General features: G+C 46.4%; 1 pseudogene; it reads right to left on the bottom strand.

Annotated features, from left to right (window-relative positions):
* Positions 1-8,082: 8,082 nt before the first annotated feature.
* LOC142312075 (uncharacterized) overlaps positions 8,083-20,560 on the bottom strand; it is a 31,235-nt pseudogene continuing 18,757 nt past the window's right edge.

The raw sequence follows: 20,560 nt of genomic DNA on the forward strand, positions 1-20,560 counted from the left end.
GCAGCCTCAGCTAACACACACACACACACACACACACAAACCCTGTGCAGCCTCAGCTAACACACACACACCCTGTGCAGACTCAGCTGACACACACACACAAACCCTGTGCAGCCTCAGCTAACAGACACACACACACAAACCCTGTGCAGCCTCAGCTAACAGACACACACACAAACCCTGTGCAGCCTCAGCTAACAGACACACACACACAAACCCTGTGCAGCCTCAGCTAACACACACACACACACACACACAAACCCTGTGCAGCCTCATCTAACACACACACACACAAACCCTGTGCAGCCTCAGCTAACACACACACACACACACACACACACACACACACACACATACACCCTGTGCAGCCTCAGCCAGCAGCAGAAACACACACACACACACACACCCTGTGCAGCCTCAGCGGACACACACACACACACCCTGTGCAGCCTCAGCCAGCAGCAGAAACACACACACTCACACACACACACACACACACACCCTGTGCAGCCTCAACACACACACACCCTGTGCAGCCTCAGCTAACACACACACACACACACCCTATGCAGCCTCAGCCAGCAGCAGAAACACACACACACACACACACCCCCTGTGCAGCCTCAACACACACACACACACCCTGTGCAGCCTCAGCCAGCAGCAGAAACACACACACACACACACACACACACACCCCCTGTGCAGCCTCAGCTGACACACACACACACCCTGTGCAGCCTCAGCCAGCAGCAGAAACACACACACACACACACACACACCCTGTGCAGCCTCAGCCAGCAGCAGAAACACACACACACCCTGTCCAGCCTCAGCTAACACACACACACACACACACACACCCTGTGCAGCCTCAGCTAACAGACACACACACACACCCTGTGCAGCCTCAGCTGACACACACACACAAACCCTGTGCAGCCTCAGCTCAGACACACACACACCCTGTGCAGCCTCAGCTAACAGACACACACACACCCTGTGCAGCCTCAGCTAACACACACACACACACACACACCCTGTGCAGCCTCAGCTAACACACACAAACCCTGTGCAGCCTCAGCTAACAGACACACACACACACACACACACACACACACACACCCTGTGCAGCCTCAGCTAACACACACACACACACACAAACCCTGTGCAGCCTCAGCTAACACACACACACAAACCCTGTGCAGCCTCAGCTAACACACACACACACACACACACACACCCTGTGCAGCCTCAGCTAACAGACACACACACACACACACACCCTGTGCAGCCTCAGCTAACACACACACACACACACACCCTGTGCAGCCTCAGCTAACACACACACACACACACAAACCCTGTGCAGCCTCAGCTAACACACACACACACACAAACCCTTTGCAGCCTCAGCTAACAGACACACACACAAACCCTGTGCAGCCTCAGCTAACACACACACACACACCCTGTGCAGACTCAGCTGACACACACACACAAACCCTGTGCAGCCTCAGCTAACAGACACACACACAAACCCTGTGCAGCCTCAGCTAACACACACACACAAACCCTGTGCAGCCTCAGCTAACAGACACACACACAAACCCTGTGCAGCCTCAGCTAACACACACACACACACACAAACCCTGTGCAACCTCATCTAACACACACACACAAACCCTGTGCAGCCTCAGCTAACACACACACACACACACACACACACACACCCTGTGCAGCCTCAGCCAGCAGCAGAAACACACACACACACACACACACACACACCCTGTGCAGCCTCAGCTGACACACACACACACACACACACACACCCTGTGCAGCCTCAGCCAGCAGCAGAAACACACACACACACCCTGTGCAGCCTCAGCGGACACACACACACACACACACCCTGTGCAGCCTCAGCCAGCAGCAGAAACACACACACTCACACACACACACACACCCCCTGTGCAGCCTCAACACACACACACACCCTGTACAGCCTCAGCTAACACACACACACACACACACCCTATGCAGCCTCAGCCAGCAGCAGAAACACACACACACACACACACACCCTGTGCAGCCTCAACACACACACACACACACCCTGTTGAGCCTCAGCCAGCAGCAGAAACACACACACACACCCCCTGTGCAGCCTCAGCTGACACACACACACACACACACACACCCTGTGCAGCCTCAGCCAGCAGCAGAAACACACACACACACACACACCCTGTGCAGCCTCAGCCAGCAGCAGGAACACACACACACCCTGTGCAGCCTCAGCGGACACACACACACACACCACACACACACACCCTGTGCAGCCTCAGCCAGCAGCAGAAACACACACACACACACACCCTGTGCAGCCTCAGCTGACAGACCCACTGACACACACACACACACACACACACCCTGTGCAGGCTCAGCCAGCGGCAGAAACACACAAAAACATTCTGCTCACCTATCCTCCGTCGGCTCAGCAGCACGCAGGCATGTGGACCCGATAATGATCACAGCTCCTGCCTGTCACTGATGAACTTTCTGCCGGCGCGTGCAGAGCACTCAGAGCAGTTCTCACTGCACAACAGCCACTGGCCAATCACAGGTAAGCGTCTGAGGTCATATGGAGCAGGTGCTTGCCTCTGATTGGCAGGCGGCTGTTATTGTGTTCTGCAGCGAGAACTTTACTGTGCCCGGCAAAGGCAAAACTGTAAACTGAAATAGATAGCTGGAGGCTGCGGCCTCTTGCACCGGTCGCCATCTTTACAGGGTCCACGGGCCAGCGGGCCGCAAGAAGCCACCTGAAGGGCCGCATGCGGCCCGCGGGCCGCGTGTTTGAGACCCCTGGTCTAGAGCCAGTCTCCCCTAGACTGTCCTAGACACTCTGCTGCTGGTTCAGAACCGCAGGATTGTTTTAACCCTTGGAGCCACACCCACAGGTGGTAAGGAGTGTTTAATTAGCCTCACACACCCTTCCATGACTCTGCATGTAATGCAATCCTGTGGAACCACAGGTCCCAGCCAACTTCACATTGCAGAGCGCCAATGCTTCTGCAAAATATACCGGCCATTTACAATGTTGCTGGTTGATGCCTCACAATGGTGACTTACAGGTGATGTTGTTTCTGATGGAAAGACGCAGAAAGTGAATGACTCCATCTGGCACAGACCGACATGACATCTTCCAGCCAAAACTCTGCAGAGTACAACAAAGACACATATGACCTCTCGCATTTCCAGCGCCGTCCCCACCTCTTCCCAACCTGCAGAAACTCCTCATCTTGTTGATACCACAATACTGAGCTGCTTCCACATGTGACCCTATTATTGCACATGCTGTATGGCACAAAAACAGTGCTCCTTGTATTACCCCACATACTAATGCCACCACTGTGCCCCTTACAAACTCAAATGTCTCCTTTGTGCCCTCTAGATGGTAAAATTGCTCCCTAGAATATAATAATGCCCTGTACAAGTGCCCTTGAAAATATTGCCCACATTTTGCTCCTAAGAAGTGATCATGCCTCTTGCGTACCTTTGACGGTCAAAATGCTCTGAGTGACCCAATAACAATAATGTTTCTGAAGAGCCTATTTAACACTAATGTACCCCAATACCCCCATGTACAGCTCCCCTATTCACAGTATGATGTTTCCACAGCTCCCCTATACACAGTACAATGGTCCCATATACTGTGTCTATCTACAGATTTGTAAAGAAAGCTACTGATCATAATAGCCTACTAATGTATAACAGTAGCCATCCACAGGCAACCACATATGTATTACCTCAATCACAATTCCATAGGGTAGATCACATAGTCAGTGACAGCTTTACAAAACAGATCAGATTGAGTGAGATGTCCACTCATTTCAAGATTGGGGCTGCCCCGCTCATTTATTGGACTAGCCAACAGAATTTAGGACCCCACGTACAATTTGTCAACATACCGTATTTTTTGTTTTATAAGACGCACCAGATTATAAGACGCACCCCAAATTTAGAGGTAAAAAAGGTAAAATAAATAAAAATGGGGTCCATCTTATAATCCGGTGTTCTCTTACCGGAAAGGGGGAGCAGTGGTGGTGAAGCGGGGTCACATAAGGCAGAGGTTGTGCTGGCAGCCGCGGCGGTCAGTGGCGGCAGCAGTGGCGGGTCCGTGGTGGCAGCCACGGCGGATCCGTGGTGAAGCAGGCCGGTGCGGTGAGTGTCCCAGTCTGTCCCCTTTCTCAGTCCAAATGATGGCGCCTGGAGCGGCGCATATGCAGATGGAGCTCTCATCCAAGGGCTTAATTTGCGCACACGCTGACTCCCGGAGCGGCCCGTGCGCAGATGGAGCGGTTATCCAAGAGCTCCATCTGCGCACGCTCTGACTCCCGGCGCCATCATTTGAAACTGGGACCGTGGACACACTGGGACACCTGCCACACAGCCACCCATCCGCACAGAGTGGCAGCCAGGAGGCCGCCTTCTCACACGCAGGCACAGAGAGGCAGCCGGCACCGACAGGCACTCTGCTGCCCGCACGCAGCCACAGGCACCCGGCTGCCCGCATGGAGCCACAGGCACCCGGCTGCCCACACGCAGCCACAGGCACCCAGCTGCCCGCACGCAGCCACAGGCACATGGCTGCCCGCACGCTGCCACAGACACCCAGCTGCCGCACAGACAGCCCCCCCCCTCCCCCGGTAAGCTATATTTGGATTTTAAGACACACCCCTCATTTTCCTCCCAAATTTTTGGGAGGAAAAGTGTGTCTTATAATCCGAAAAATATGGTAGATCATCCGCCTATGCGTGAACACTTGTCCATTCTCTCCTTATGTTACCCACATGTATCTGAATTCCAACTACTACATTTAATATGCTATGAACGAGGAAAAAATCTTCTAGACAGAGTAGCGAGTTCAGAAATAGGATCACTCAAAACACAATTATGTCAACAGACCATAATCTGCTAAAATTATATATATATTATATTATACATACATATATACAGTCATATGAAAAAGTTTGGGCACCCCTATTAATGTTAACATTTTTTCTTTATAACATTTTGGGTTTTTGCAACAGCTGGGTTAAAAACTGGCTCAGTGATAGGAAACAAAGGGTGGTTATTAATGGTACGTACTCGGACTGGGTCTCAGTTCATAGTGGGGTACCACAGGGGTCAGTATTGGGCCCGCTTCTTTTCAACATATTTATAAATGACCTTGTTGGGGGCATGCGGAGTAGAATTTCAATATTTGCAGATGATACTAAACTCTGCAGGGTAATCAATACAGAGGAGGATAATTTTATATTACAGGGAGATTTATGTAAATTGGAGGATTGGGCTGGAAAGTGGCAATTGAAGTTTAATGTAGATAAATGTAAGGTCATGCACTTTGGTAGAGGAAATAACATTTATGATTATGTACTTAATTGTAGAACACTGGGTAAAACAGACACAGAAAAAGACTTGGGTGTATGGGTGGATGGTAAACTTCACTTTAGTGGACAGTGTCAGGCAGCTGCTGCCAGGGCTAATAAAATAATGGGATGTATTAAAAGAGGTATAAGTGTTCATGAAAAAAATATAGTTCTACCTCTGTACAAGTCACTAGTGCGACCGCACTTAGAATACTGTGTACAATTCTGGTCACCGAAATATAAGAAGGACATAGCTGAACTGGAGAGGGTGCAGAGAAGAGCGACCAAGATTATTAGAGGAATGGGTGGGCTGCAATACCAAGACAGGTTATTAAACTTGGGGTTATTTAGTTTGGAAAAACGAAGGCTTAGGGGGGATCTAATCACAATGTATAAATATATGAGGGGACAGTACAGAGACCTTTCCAAAGATCTTTTTACACCTAGGCCTGCGACTGGAACACGGGGGCATCCGCTACGTCTTGAGGAAAGAAGGTTTAATCATAATCACAGACGAGGATTCTTTACTGTACGAGCAGTGAGACTATGGAACTCTCTGCCGCATGATGTTGTAATGAGTGATTCACTACTAACATTTAAGCAGAGCCTGGATGCCTTTCTTGAAAAATTTAATATTACCAGTTATGTATATTAGATTTTATGACAGGGTATTGATCCAGGGAACTAGTCTGATTGCCGGATGTGGAGTCAGGAAGGAAATTTTTCCCCATTGGAACTTGTTTGCCACATTGGGTTTTTTTTTGCCTTCCTCTGGATCAACATGTTAGGCTACGGGTTGAACTAGATGGACTTAGAGTCTCCCTTCAACCTTAAAAACTATGATACTATTACAGTTTCATATATCTAATAACTGATGGACTGAGTAATATTTCTGAATTGAAATGAGGTTTATTGTACTAACAGAAAATGTGCAATCCGCATTTAAACAAAATTTGACCGGTGCAAAAGTATGGACACCTCAACATAAAAGTGACATTGATATTTTGTAGATCCTCCTTTTGCAAAAATAACAGCCTCTAGTCGCTTCCTGTAGCTTTTAATGAGTTCCTGGATCCTGCATGAAGGTATATTTGACCATTCCTGTTTACAAAACAATTCCAGTTCAGTTAAGTTTGATGGTCGCCGAGCATGGACAGCACGCTTCAAATCATCCCACAGATTTTCAATGATATTCAGGTCTGGGGACTGGGATGGCCATTCCAGAACATTGTAATTGTTCACACATTGTTCAACACTGTCCCCATTGGGGCTCACAATCTAAATTCCCTATCAGTATGTTTTTTGGAGTGTGGGAGGAAACCGGAGTACCCGGAGGAAACCCACGCAAACACGGGGAGAACATACAAACTCCTTGCAGTTTTTGTCCTGAGTGGGACTAGAACCCAGGACCCCAGCGCTGCAAGGCTGCAGTGCTAACCACTGAGCCACCGTGCCGCCCAAGTACAAGTGTACCTAGAAAAACAGATCTATTGATGTTGTTTTGAAGGTAAAGGGTTGGTCGCAACAAATATTGATGTGATCTAGATTTCTTTATTGTGAACTCACTTTGCAGAACGGCATTCTTCTTTGAAACATGTCGGCAGTTTGGCTGTACGAGGCACCCATAGTCCCACTCAGTGACATCATACACCAGCTTCATCCCTGGATTCCCTGCTCCAGGCTTACAGGCAACACTTCCGGCCGGAGAGTCCTGGGTCCCAGCAGCGTACCAGCACTTCATCCATCATGGATCACATCTCCAACCCCAAGGAAATCAGTCAATATGACTAACCATGTCAAGATGGTCATAACCACAACTTCTACCACCGTGTGAGTAATATACCCTCCAGAAACTTTCACTCCTGCTATCTCAATTTACATCAGAGGTCTGTCCCAGCACTGGACTTTGCTCCATTCACATAGATATCTGACTCTGGTACTGGACACATATCTATCTAAAATACCTCTGAAGCTGGGCTATTACTATATTTTCAGATGTCTCTGATGCAAGCTAAGATAATGTGATCTCATTAAAATATTTTCCACATTCTGGACATGAAAATAGTTTTTCCCCTGTGTGAGTCCTTTGATGTTTAACATCCCTTCTGTTATTTTTGTCTATGCTGAACAGTCTGTGATGAATCAGAAGATAGGATACAATTGGTGCAGTACCTGATGCACATGGTTTTACAGTGTACCCATTGATGCACATTGTTACATGTGATATTTTCCAATGCACACAGGTACTTGCGTGATTTGAATTGGTACATACTGTTCTTATTTTTTTACTATAAATTTGTATCTATTGTTTTATTTTCAGCCTTCATGTTATAAATCTATGCCAAATCAATCTGACTTGTCACTTTTTCATGTCAACACTTTTGTAACCAGCATGCTTTTGTAGAATTTATGCTCTCATTGACTGCTTTGCAGATTTGGATACTCTTTTATGGTCTCTTCATTTGTCACCTGTTTGATATAAGTTCCCTGGGTAGTGCAATAATCACCATTTATTCTATATCACTTTGCATTTTGTTAATCCAGAAAAACAAACTATTTACACTTCTATTTTTGGAAGCTTTTACAGAATACTGCATAGAAACATAAAACATTTTATACAGAGGATGTAAAGATGTGTAAATTGGATTTTATTTGCTTTTCAATAACAGATGTGTATTGGTAATTGCATACCTTTCCTAATCATCACTCACTACTTTCCATTGTCTTTACTGGTTTCTTTAACAATTTGGCAATAAAAGGAAAATCGCTACTTCAATGTGTGATTTTTCTGAAAATAAAATGAAAATAGCTTCCTCCCTATACAAGTTCTCTAAAGACCTGCTTTATTTGAAAAACAAAAAAAAAACAAAAACAGTTTACTACATTATGTACTGTACATCAAAATGTTTTTTTCCCTTGTGTGGGTTCTCTGATGTGAGCGAAGATGTGATCCCCTAAAAAAACATTTCCCACATTTTGGGCATGAAAAGGGTCTCTCCCCTGTGTGAATTTTATGATGTCTAACAAGATCTCCATTCTGTGTAAAAGATTTCTCACATACTGAACAAGAAAATGGTTTCTCCCCTGTATGAATTCTCTGATGTCTAACAAGATCTCCTTTCTCTTTAAAACATTTCTCACATTCAGGACATGAAAAAGGTTTCTCCCCTGTGTGAATTCTATAATGTTTAATAAAATTTCCTTTCTGTGTAAAACATTTTCCACATTCAGAACATGAAAATGGCTTCTTCCCTGTGTGAATTCTCTTATGTATAACTAGATGTGATTTGTTTCTAAAACATCTTCCACATTCTGGACATGAAAATGGTTTCTCCCCTGTGTGAATTCTCTCATGTACCACAAGACATGATTTATTTGCATAATGTTTCCCACATTCTGCACATGAATATGTCTCCACCCCAGTGTGACATCTCTGATGCAAGCTAAGATATGATCTCTCATTAAAACATTTCCCACATTCTAGACATGAAAATGGGTTTTCCCCTGTGTGAGTCCTTCTGTTATTTTTTCTTTGCTGAGCAGTCTGTGATGAATCAGAAGACAGGACTTGTTGAAAAGGATCAGTTGAAAGCATTTTGATGTGAAGACTTGGAGGTATATTCGGGAAAATTATATGCTCTTCATATGTATCTGGGGTGACACCTTGATCATCTTCTTTAAAATGTGTAAATATCAGATGTTCCTCTGAGCTTCCACTATAGCCATCTGCCAATAATAAAAGGGATTTTATATTTTGTTAGGAAAATCAAGAGTAATAATAAAATGTATTTTGAATGTTTATACTTAAAGGGGTGGTTCACCCATTTTTTTTTTTTCCCCAATGATTCTCACTTACCATTATATGCATCTTCTGCATTGGCTTCTGTTTCCATTTCTGGCACTGAGCGGCGCTATGCTGCACGCTCAGTGCCAGTCACATGACCCCCTGGAGCTGTGGCCGCCGGCATCCTCTGACGTCCCGTCATTTCCGGGCTCTCAAACTAGACGGGTACGTCACAGGATGCCGGCGCCACTCACAGTGATTGACTGGGCTGTGAGCGGTGACTACCTGACGTCACAGCCCAGCATCGAGGGGAGGATCCGGAGGACGCCAGTGTGTGGAGCGGTGAAGGCAGAGCGCGCGCTACCAGCATTCAGCTGTGGGAGGTATGGGGCGCCAGTGTGGAGTACAGGGGGGGTTTCTCCAACTGAAATCCCCCCTGTCACGCAAGTATGTGATCACACTGTCCACCCGCCCGCTGTGCTCAGCTGTCAGGAGAGCGGGCGGTGTCGGCAGTGTGATCATATACTCCCACCAGCAGCACAGGTGACCGGACGCGGAGTGAGTGTGTATGTGTGTATGTCATACTCACCTGTCTGCAGGGTCTGGGTGCCATACTTGCTTCCAGCCCCTGTCCCGGTCCCGCCGCTTCGGCTGTGTGCAGTCTCCCCGGGGCACGCACGAAGCTTGCAGGACCTGGCCGTGGATCACCTGATGCAGTCACCTGACGCATCAGCTGATCGTAGTCTCGCCGGCTTTTTCGCGCCCGGCCGGCTATCAGCTGATCCTGCTGTCAGGGGACTTCATCAGCTGATTACCGGCCGCTCCTGCAGTGATGGGCCAGGATCATACTCCTGTCCAATCGATCGCTCCAGGAGCTGCCGGTAATCACCACAGCACATAAGAGAGTATGTATTTTTTTTTTTTTTTTGTTTTTTCTACTGATGCAACAGCTGATTGTATAATCGGCTTTTATACAATCAGCTGATGTGTGATGTGATTCAGGCACTTGATCCTGACACATCATCTGATCGCTTTGCCTTCCAGCAAACCGATCAGATGATATTGGATCCGGATTGGACGGCGCGGGACCCTAACCCAGGATTACTGCGGAGGGGGGTTTATTTCAATAAAGATGGAGTCACTAATTGTGTTGTGTTTTATTTCTAATAAAAATATTTTTGTGTGTTGTGTTTTTTTTTTTTATCATTACTAGAAATTCATGGTGGCCATGTCTAATATTGGCGTGACACCATGAATTTCGGGCTTAGGGCTAGCTGATAATATACAGCTAGCCCTAACTCCATTATTACCCGGCTAGCCACCCGGCATCAGGGCAGCTGGAAGAGTTGGATACAGCGCCAGAAGATGGCGCTTCTATGAAAGCGCCATTTTCTGGGGTGGCTGCGGACTGCAATTCGCAGTGGGGGTGCCCAGAAAGCCCCCTGACGAAGGTACACTCCGAAATGCGCATCAGGCGCATTCCATCTGCAAACTATACATCATAGGTAATGCCTTATTCACTACTTGGTTTGTCCAGAGAGTGGGCTTAGTCCCTCTAGGTGGGAATTTATTTCCTTTTTCCCGCTGTAATTATGATGGTGGTCGCCGGCCATTAGCGCGTATGTAGTGTTGGTGCTTTAATCCTTGCTACCCGGTGGCACTATTGGCCATATTGCCCCGTGGTGCTACATGCTTTTCTTGCGCTAACACTTGCACGTGCTGTGGCTTGTGGCTTATTTAGCATCTCCGTTAAGGCGAGCACACGATTGGTATTTGCTGTGAGGTCATGTGTATGTGGCTTGTTTACACTAAGTCATGATACTATGGCCTGTGTGTGTCCGCCTACTATAGTTCTATCCTTAAACACATTCATCTATATAGGCATATATTATTAACCTCTGTATTCTATCCTGCATGATACACCCATTGACTTCCATGGAAGATACTCCATTGACTTCCATGTGGATTTCAATGTGTGTGTATGCATTTGCATGCGTATAATCATATGTGGGGTATTTCCATATTGCTGCTTATGCCGCTGTTTTTCATATGTGTTGATCCCTTATGAAATTTGTTCCATATACATACAAACCACCTTTGAATTTCCTTATACACGGAGTTTGTATGCTGTGACCTCTTTAGCTGAGCTCGCAGAGAATATAGTCTCTCATGGATTAACACATGGGTAACTTTGGTTGTGATGCGTAGGCATATGGATATGTATTAACACATTGGTATGCCTTATTGTGAGGTATTTTTATGCCTCTGCTCATGCCGCGGTTTCCCCATATGCATTGATTTTGTGTGAAATTTATATTCATACACATATAAACCATCTGTTGATGCTCTATTGTCACGTATGGGGTTTATATGTTGTGGCCTTTAGAGCAGAACCTATATGGAACGCAATTCCCTATGGATTACTATATTAGTAGATCCTTTTGTGATGCGTGAATATATGGATGTGCATCTAATACGCAATTGACATTATAGTAAACGGATAACATTTTGGAGTCCTTTCCACATCTTATGTCCTGTCTCAGTCCCTCCTGCTTGGAAATCTATATGGATTGTTATGGATATAGCGGATTTTTGCTTTATTAACAAATATTCTAGCAGGAGTAGATTGATGGGTCGACCTGATGTGGTCCTTCTCCTAACTATAGGACCTCCATCTTTGTTGGATATGACCTTATATCTTGTATTATTGGAGATAATTGGCACACTATTATCCTATACCTAAATGTTTGCGGTGTTGTATACCGTTGTTTTCCTCCCCTCACTTGTCCACATTTTTATGAATATTTATACAAAATAAAAATATGTATTGAACTGTTGATCGCCTCTCTTGTTCTTGTTTTGGTTGCTCTCTTAGCGATTTGGTTCATGTATCTTAGTCCTTCTGCGCTATATATATGATCCACATTGGTCTATGTATAATATTCCATTGAATTTATAATATGCAGATATTCATACCAACTTCTACTCATGTCTAATATTGGCGTGACACCATGAATTTCGGGCTTAGGGCTAGCTGATAATATACAGCTAGCCCTAACTCCATTATTACCCGGCTAGCCACCCGGCATCAGGGCAGCTGGAAGAGTTGGATACAGCGCCAGAAGATGGCGCTTCTATGAAAGCGCCATTTTCTGGGGTGGCTGCGGACTGCAATTCGCAGTGGGGGTGCCCAGAAAGCTTGGGCACTCTTCACTGTGGATTCCAATCCCCAGCTGCCTAGTTGTACCCGGCTGGACACTAAAATTAGGCGAAGCTCACGTCATTTTTTTTTTTAAATTATTTCATGAAATTCATGAAATAATTAAAAAAAAAAAGGGCTTCTCTATATTTTTGGTTCCCAGCCGGGTACAAATAGGCAGCTGGGGGTTGGGGGCAGCCCGTACCTGCCTGCTGTACCCGGCTAGCATACAAAATATGGCGAAGCCCACGTCATTTTTTTTTCTCTTTTTTGGCAAAAAACTGCATACAGTCTGGGATGGAGTTTGCTGAGCCTTGTAGTTCTGCAGCTGCTGTCTGCTCTCCTGCATACACTAGTGAATGGAGGATGCTGAGCCTTGTAGTTCTGCAGCTGCTGTCTGCTCTCCTGCATACACTAGTGAAGTTATGTACTAGTAAAACAACTCCCATGTCAGGAGCCAAAATTGGGAAAGATTTGTTTTGCCGAATCCATTGCAGGGTTAATGGTGTTCTCAGATTTTACAGAGGACATCAATGTTAGCCTGTGTGGATGACGTAGGACGCATTAAGCACCCAGGCTTCAGAAGAAGGAGGACAAAGATGGCCAAAAGAGGAGGCGCTGCACCCGGAGAATGGAGACGGTCATCTGACCAGTCTGCATCGCCCCTTAGGTAAGTATTATAAAGTAATGTTTATGTTCTACACAGTGGCCTGGGCTCTTATATACAGTATGTTAGAATGCTGTATATAAGAGCCCACTGGTGGTGGCCGCAGCTTATAGTCACCAAATCTGGTGACAGGTTCCCTTTAAGTGCCCGGCTCCTGGTCTTATACTCACCTTACAGCGTCTTCATCTTCCATCAGTGGTTTTCTGTAGTTTGTGACCTGCCAGCTTCGCTAATGTTTCATGGAGTAATCTGGAGGTCACAACTCAATACAAGTCTATGAGACCCTCGTTCTGGCATTCATAGAGTTAGATTGAGAGCTTGTGACGTAACTTCTAACTTCCAGACGTGATTGTCACAAGATAGCGCTGCGGGACCGGAGTATCGTCGATAAAATACACAACAGGGGTTTTAAGCGCCACTCGCGTGCTGAAATAAAACACTGGAGCGGTGCTTTAAGTAAAGGCTGTAAAGCGGTAGACAACCCCTTTTACGTTTGGCCGGTTGCGAATTTCTACTGAAAATTAGCCATTTGCCATAATTCAGAGATTAGCATCAGAGTCCTGATAGCCATAAAGACCTAAAAATCAAGGTGAAGGTGAAGGTGGGACTCACCTGGTGCAGGTCCATGTGGAAACGGATCTGTAAATTTATAAAGCATTGCGATGAAAACAAAGGAACGGCTTTCCTGTAAGGATTGCCTGTCAGCTGGTGCTAAGGCTGCTTTCACACATCCAGTTTTTGCTGTGCGGCACAATACGGCGCTTTGCAGAAAAAACGCAACCGTTTTTTTTTTTGCCGACGGTTGAGTTGTTTTCTGCATAGACTTGCATTAGCGCCGTATTGGGCCGCATGGCCTTGCGTTGCGTCCGTTTTTTGCCGGATGCGGCATATTTAGCCCATGATAGAACGTTGCCTGGCACTTTTTTTGTGCGGCGAAAAAAACGCATCACGCTGGATCCGGCGAGATTTACAATGCAAGCCTATGGACGCCGGATGCGGTTTTTTTGCACTGCGGATGCTCAGTATCAAGCTGCATCCGTCAAAAAACGGACGGGCCGCATGGAAAAACTTATGCAACGGATCTGTTTTTTTCGCCGCATCCGTTGCATAGGTTTTCGAGCCGCACTGCAAAACCGGATGTGTGAAAGCAGCCTAAGACGTCTACTACTTCCAGACCGTGACCATATAGTGTGGTGAGGACTGAAAGCAATTACTACTCTGAGGCTGGACCAGAGCGCAGCAGGCAGACGCTGACCCCCTTCTCTGCTCCAATCATGCTCTGACCTGATTGTATATCATCAAGGCTGGAGCTTTCCATCCGGTGGCCATTCACAGAAATGTTCAGATATCAGCAGGCGAGAGAAAAGAACACAAAGTCCGGAAGCAGAAGCAGATACATATAGCGGAGCACTGCGGGAATTTGTGATTTGGCACATTGCTACACCAACACCAAGATTGGTACTTCTCTGGGGAGGTGGTATGGTCATAGTAAAGGCCGCTTTACACGCTGCGACATCGCATGTCGCTAGGGATAGCACCCACCCCCATCGTTCGTGCGTCACAGGCAAATCGCTGCCTGTAGCGAACAATATCGTAGGAACACGTCACACGAACTTACCTTCCTAACGACGTCGCTGTGGATGGCGAACAACGTCCTTTCTAAGGGGGCGGTTCGTGCGGCGTCACACGGCAGCCGTCCAATAGAAGCGGAGGGGCAAAGAGCAGCCGCATGAAAGTCACGCCCACCTCGTTACCAGAGGACGCAGGGACGGTGTTGTTCGTCGGTCCCGGGGTGTCACACGTAGCGATGGAACGACAGGAACGACGAACAACCAAATGAGCAACGATATTTGGAAAATGAACGACGTGTCAACAATCAATCAATGATTTGGTGAGTATTTGGGATCGTTAGCGGTCGCTTGTAAGTGTCACACGCAACGACGTCGCTAACGAGGCCGGATGTGCGTCACAAATTCCGTGACCCCAGCGATATCTCGTTAGTGATGTCGCTGCGTGTAAAGCGGCCTTAAGTCAGGGCTCCTACAGAGGTATATATAGGTGGTGGTGATCAGAATAGAAAAGGCACACAAAGAAAAAGGGAATGATGGGCACACCGGGCTGTATGTAGGGTGTTCTGTGTACACGAGCCTAAGGGTATGTGCCCATGATCAGGGTTCAGGGCGCTGAAGTCTCTCACTTGTGTTCTCCCTACGGAGGACACAGGCGAATGCGCGATAAACAACTGACATGCTGCAGTCTGGAAAGACGCACCGCAGATCAGGGTTTGCTGCGGAAAAAACAAGCACAGCGGGCACAGGATTTCTAGAAATCCCTCCACTGTGCTTGTACTGTACAATGCAGCGTTTTGAACACAGCTGAAGAATGCCGCATCCAAAACGCTGCAAACACTGATCGTGGGCACGCACCAGCAGACATTCAACTTCTCCCACACAAATGAAAAGCAGAAACCTTGTAGCACCTGCACTTATTGGAAGATAACCCATAAATATCGCTACTATCCGTCATGAGGTCATTTAAGTGGCCGTTGGATCATTCGGCCAAAAGCAATCATTCTGGATTCCCCCATACATAGTAACACTTAGACAGGCCAACATGCCGAATACTATTTTTTTTCTCCCACATGTTACATTGTGGGCAGATCCAGCAAGTTTTGACAACTTTAATGTTTTTGGGGACCTTCGCTAATAGTATACAAACACTGAACAATAAAAAATAAATCTTTATTTTTATATAGCGCTAACATATTCCGCAGCGCTTTACATACATCAGGAACACTGTCCCCATTGGGGCTCACAATCTAAATTCCCTATCTGTATGTTTTTTGGAACAATCCTCTACTGACCACTTCTATAATCCAGCATCAAATACAGCTGACCGGGGCCACATGAAATATTCTACATTACTGGACATTTTAAGAACTGGACTTCCTTCACCAAAAAAAATAAAAAATTGCTAGTAATGATCTGTTCACATGGTATTTGATGAGGATTTTCAGCGGGAATGTGATGGCTTAGGCTGCTTTCATACATCCGGTTTTTGCAGTGTGGCTCAAAAACCTATGCAACGGATGCGGCGAAAAAAACGGATCTGTTGCATACGTTTTTCCATGCGGCCTGTCCGTTTGACGGATGTGGCTTGATACTGAGCATGCGCAGAGCAAAAAAAAACGCATTCGGCCGCCGGATGCGGTTTTTGCCGCAGGACGCCGCATCTGGCGTCCATAGGCTTGCATTGTAAATCGCGCCGTATCTGACGTCATGCGTTTTTTTTCGCCGCACAAAAAAAACGTGCCAGGCAACGTTCCATCCGACCGCCGCATGGGCTCAATATGCCGCATTCGGCAAAAAATGGACGCAACGCAAGGCCATGCGGCACAATACGGCGCTAATGTAAGTCTATGCGGAAAAAAACGCAACTGGCGGCAAAAAAAAAGGTTGCGTTTTTTCTGCAAAGCGCCGTATTGTGCCGCTCAGCAAAAAACTGATGTGTTTTCAGCTTTAGCAGATACCAGACTACGGCCATGTTCCAGTAAGTTTTTTCCAGCAGGTGTCTGCACTAAAATACCCCATAGTTATCGGCTTCAGAGGATTTTCCGTTGTTGGGAGAGGAGAGGGTGTTATTAAAAATATGCAATTTGCATACATGCAATCACGTGGTCACTTCACTTTAGCGGTCCACGCTCTATCAAAATGTAGTTTGTGGCCAGATATAGTGTATTCATAATGTGGATGAAACTTAGAAAAAAGCAGACTTGCAGTAGCATAACAGGTTCATTACTGTAACGTCAAATACTCACTTGGTGTATTGTGAGTGCTGTGAGGACAGACAAGTACGTAGTCAAATGAAGTGACTATTGGCTTGTCCAGCATTTCTCTGTTTTCCTTTGTCTGTTTTAGTTTTGGGGTATTCCCATCACCAAGATCCTATCTCAATATGTATGAGGTGTTATAATAATATTAGCAAATATATGCAATTTGAAACGTAGTATACATCTCATGATTAGCCATGTATCTTACCTGATGTGGAAGTGATTAACTCTAAAGGCCCTGTCACACACAGATAAATCTGCAGCAAATCTGTGGTTGCAGTGAAATTGTGGACAATCAGTGCCAGATTTGTGGCTGTGTACAAATGGAACAATATGTCCATGATTTCACTGCAACCACAGATCTGCCGCATATTTACCTCTGTGTGTGACAGGGCCTTTAGGTATCCATGGTTACAACCAATCATATAGTGAAAGTTGATACTGTTCGTTGCCATTGATGCCTAGGCCGTTGGAATGCCCCTGCCCATGAGGTAAGTGACATGGCTTATCACGAGAGCTACACTACATTTATAATGCGATATATTTGCTAATATTCTTATTATTACATCTACTACATAGTAGTAGTGGATCTTGGACATGGGAATACCCCTTTAACTGTTAATAATGTTATCTGTTTATCTAATAATATTTTTGTTTAGTTGACATTGATTAAAACAGTTAATATTTTCATACACAGGTATAATTAAAAAGTCCAGTCAAGTACATATCATATTTTTCATTTATTTTATGCAGCAGAAATCACAGAGTGGTGCAGTTAGTGACATGTATCATCCGGTCACCTGCACAACAAGTCCCAGAGTGGAGGCAGTGACATGTATCATCCGGTCACCTGCACAACAAGTCCCAGAGTGGAGGCAGTGACATGTATCATCCGGTCACCTGCACAACAAGTCCCAGAGTGGATACAGTGACATGTAGCATCCGGTCACCTGCACAACAAGTCCCTGAGTGGAGACAGTGACATGCTTTGCTCTGACACATAGTGTGCTGCATGTCACTATCTGTCTCCACTCTGGGACTTGTTGTGCAGGTGACCGGATGATGCATGGCACTATCTGTCTCCACTGTGGGACTTGTTGTGCAGGTGACCAGATGATACATGTCAATAACTGCCCCACTCTGAGACTTGTTCAGGTGAGAGTGTATACAGTTGGAACAATGCAGCAGAAGTCACTGAGTGGAGCAAGTTAGTGACATGTATCATCCGTTCACCTGCACAACAAGTCCCTGAGTTGAGACAGTGACATGCTCTGCTCTGACACCTAGTGTGCTGCATGTCACTATCTGTCTCCCCTCTGGGACTTGTTGTGCAGGTGACCGGATGCTAAATGTCACTATATGTCTACACTCTGTGATTTCTGCTGCATAGTACCAACTGTATACACTCTCACCTGCAGAACAAGTACCACAGTGGAGACAGTTAGTGACATGTAGCATCCGTTCACCTGCACAAGTCCCAGAGTGGATACAGTGACATGCAGCACACTATGTGTCAGGGCACAGCATGTCACCAACTTGCTCTGCTCTGTCACCTGCGGTGCTGCATGTCACGTTTTTGCTGCGATTTGGTGCGTTTTTTGCTGCGTTTTTGCTCACTGCATTTTTAATCAGTGCACAATGCCATTAAAGATTGTTGATGGAAAAAAAAAAAAAGATCTGATGTCATTTCCTTATTCAAAATGTTCATTGTATGCAGGAGAGCAGACAGCAGCTGCAGAACTACAAGGCTCAGCATCCTCCATTCACTAGTGTATGCAGGAGAGCAGACAGCAGCTGCAGAACTACAAGGCTCAGAATCCTCCATTCACTAGTGTATGCATGAGAGCAGACAGCAGCTGCAGAACTACAAGGCTCAGCATCCTCCATTCACTAGTGTATGCAGTAGAGCAGCCAGCAGCTGCAGAACTACAAGGCTCAGCATCCTCCATTCACTAGTGTATGCAGGAGAGCAGACAGCAGCTGCAGAACTGCAAGGCTCATCATCCTCCATTCACTAGTGTATGCAGGAGAGCAGATAGCAGCTGCAGGACTACAAGGCTCAGCATCCTCCATTCACTAGTGTATGCAGGAGAGCAGACAGCAGCTGCAGGACTACAAGGCTCAGCATCCTCCATTCACTAGTGTATGCAGGAGAGCAGACAGCAGGTGCAGGACTACAAGGCTCAGCAACCTCCATTCACTAGTGTATGCAGGAGATCAGACAGAAGCTGCAGAACTATAAGGCTCAGCATCCTCCATCCAGGACTGTATGCAGTTTTTTACCCAAAAAGAAAAAAAAATGACATGGGCTTCGCCATATTTTTGTATGCTAGCCGGGTACAGCAGGCAGGTACGGGCTGCCCCCAACCCCCAGCTGCCTATTTGTACCCGGCTGGGAACCAAAAATATAGAGAAGCCCTTTTTTTTTTTAATTATTTCATGAATTTCATGAAATAATTTTAAAAAAAAATGACGTGAGCTTCGCCTAATTTTGGTGTCCAGCCGGGTACAACTAGGCAGCTGGGGATTGGAATCCACAGTGAAGGGTGCCCAAGCTTTCTGGGCACCCCCACTGCGAATTGCAGTCCGCAGCCACCCCAGAAAATGGCGCTTTCATAGAAGCGCCATCTTCTGGCGCTGTATCCAACTCTTCCAGCTGCCCTGAAGCCGGGTGGCTAGCCGGGTAATAATGGAGTTAGGGCTATCTGTATATTATCAGCTAGCCCTAAGCCCGAAATTCATGGTGTCACGCCAATATTAGACATGGCCACCATGAATTTCTAGTAATGATAAAAAAAAAAAAAAAAACAACACATAAATAAAACACAACACAATTAGTGACTCCATCTTTATTGAAATAAACCCCCCTCCGCAGTAATCCTGGGTTAGGGTCCCGCGCCGTCCAATCCGGATCCAATATCATCTGATCGGTTTGCTGGAATGCAAAGCGATCAGATGATGTGTCAGGATCAAGTGCCTGAATCACATCACACATCAGCTGATTGTATAAAAGCCGATTATACAATCAGCTGATGCATCAGTGCCAAAAAAAAAAAAAAAAATACTCACTTATGTGCTGTGGTGATTACCGGCAGCTCCTGGAGCGATCGATTGGACAGGAGTATGATCCTGTCCCATCGCTGCAGGAGCGGCCGGTAATCAGCTGATGAAGTCCCCTGACAGCAGGATCAGCTGATAGCCGGCCGGGCGCGAAAAAGCCGGCGAGACTACGATCAGCTGATGCGTCAGGTGACTGCATCAGGTGATCCACCGCCAGGTCCTGCAAGCTTCGTGCGTGCCCCGGGGAGACTGCACACAGCCGAAGCGGCGGGACCGGGACAGGGGCTGGAAGCAAGCATGGCACCCGGACCCTGCAGACAGGTGAGTATGACATACACACATACACACTCACACACACACTGTATATATACACACACACACACACACACACTGTATATTCACACACACACACACACTGTATATTCACACACACACACTGTATATTCACACACACACCGTATATTCACACACACACACTGTATATACGCGCACACACACTGTATATACGCGCACACACACTTTCTTCCCCTGGCTGTGTAGAGCTGCTGCTGTCTGTGTGATTGATGATATCAGTGCATCCACAGGGAAG

Source organism: Anomaloglossus baeobatrachus, chromosome 5, assembly GCF_048569485.1.
Source record: "Anomaloglossus baeobatrachus isolate aAnoBae1 chromosome 5, aAnoBae1.hap1, whole genome shotgun sequence".
In the NCBI taxonomy this organism is placed as follows: Eukaryota; Metazoa; Chordata; class Amphibia; order Anura; family Aromobatidae; genus Anomaloglossus; species Anomaloglossus baeobatrachus.